The sequence below is a fragment of the Sciurus carolinensis genome, unplaced genomic scaffold, assembly GCF_902686445.1.
Source record: "Sciurus carolinensis unplaced genomic scaffold, mSciCar1.2, whole genome shotgun sequence".
Lineage (NCBI taxonomy): Eukaryota > Metazoa > Chordata > Mammalia > Rodentia > Sciuridae > Sciurus > Sciurus carolinensis.
Window position 1 is genome coordinate 1,777,891 of NW_025920137.1, and position 1,828 is coordinate 1,779,718.

General features: G+C 45.1%; 1 pseudogene; it reads right to left on the reverse strand.

Annotated features, from left to right (window-relative positions):
• Positions 1-964: 964 nt before the first annotated feature.
• On the reverse strand, positions 965-1,828 carry LOC124974206 (40S ribosomal protein SA-like; annotated as a pseudogene).

A 1,828-nucleotide genomic window follows, 5' to 3' on the forward strand; every position in this document is an offset into this window, starting at 1 on the left:
TGAGAAAATCAAGTTAGAGGAGAAAATATTTATTTTGGCCTATAGTTTCAGAGGTTTCAGTTTACTGTCAACCAGGTTCACTGTTTTGGGGCCTACGGTGAGACAGAACATCATGACAGAAGGGCACAGCATGGTGGAGGAAAGGTGCTCACCTCATGGCAGCTGGGAAGCAGAACAAGGAAATGACTGGGCGGACAGGATGCATGTTTTCAGTGATCTACTTGCCCCAGTGATCTACTTCCTCCAACTAGGTCCCACTTCCAACAGTTTCTATCACCTCCAAATAAAGCCACCATGAACCCATCAGTGGATTCACTTATTGATGAAGTTAGAGCCTTCCCCATCCAATCACTTCCCAGGAGCCCCACTCTGAGCATCGTTGCACTGGAGACCAAGCCTTCAACACATAGCCTTTGGGGAACATTCCAAACCCAAACCATAGCAGCCCCTTGTGAACTAATCACTTCCCAGTAGGTCAAATCTCTTGAAGTTTCCACCAACACAGCCACACTGAGGTCCAAGCTTCAAGCACATGAATCTTTGAGGGGCAAATCACAATGAATGTGGTTTGAAACCACAGCACCCTCACTTACCCTTGGGATATGTTTTGAAACTCCCAGTGGATGCCTCATACCACAGGTAGTACTGAACCCCATGTATACTATGTGTTTTTTCCTATCATACCTATGATAGAGTTTAATTTATGAATTAGTCACAATAAGAAAATAGTATAATCATAACAAGTAGTATAGTCATAAAAATAGTACAAATGAAAGTTATTTAAAGTATAAGAATTCTTTATTTCTGGACTGTGGTTGACTGTAGATAATCTAAATTGTGAAAGCAAAACTGAGGGTACTGAGGTACTACTATACATATTTCCTTTTTTTATTTTTTAAGAAATTTATGGTTTATTTTCCATAACCTTATTTTCATGTTGCTTAATAAGTGTCTGCATAACAGCTCAGGACCACTTGGTGGTTGTTCCTGCTCACTCAGTAGCCTGAGCAGTGGGAGCTGCAGAGCTGTCTTCAGTGGCTGGCTGGGCACTCCAGTCTTCAGTAGGAAACTGCTGGATAGGCACAGAGGGCACCTGCACACCTTCAGACCAGTCTGCAACCTCAGGTTGAGTAGTGGTGAACTCAGGAGGTGGAGCAGTCCATTTACCCTGAAATTCCTCCTTGGTCACAGCTTTTTCAGCAGCAGCCTGCTCTTTCTTTTCAATCTCTTCAGGATCTCTGTAGAAGTAGAGATCAGGCATGACCTCCCATGGGTGTTCATAGGAAATGGTGCCATGCATGCACAGAATTTCTCGGGCCAGCATCCACCACAGAATGAGCTCCCTTATTTGTTGCACAGAATGGCAATGTCCGCATAGTGCAGAGGAGAGTCTGTGTTACACAGAGCAATGGTGGGCAGATTGACGTAAGATGCTGGTGACAGAAGATACTGGTAAGAGGCTGGTGGTCAGCCCTGAGATCAGTAACCACCAGAAGACGTGGCTCCTGGAAGGCTGCCTGGATCTGGTTAGTGAAGGTTCCAGGAGTGAAGTGACCAGCAATAGGAGTGACTCCAGTGCAGCAGCAAACTTCAGCACAGCCCGTTGGCCAGTATTCCTAGAGGATATGACACTGACATCACCAGGGTCTTCGATGGCAATGATGGCACTAGCTGCCAGCAGAAGTTTCTTTCAGGTTCTCTTCAGATTTATGAAGCATATGTCATCGCTTTTCCTTTTGTAGATATATTGTTCCATCTGGAAATCAAGGTTGGTGCCACCTAAGTGGGTTCCTGCTGCAAGGAATTCGAGGACTTCCTCCTCCGTCAT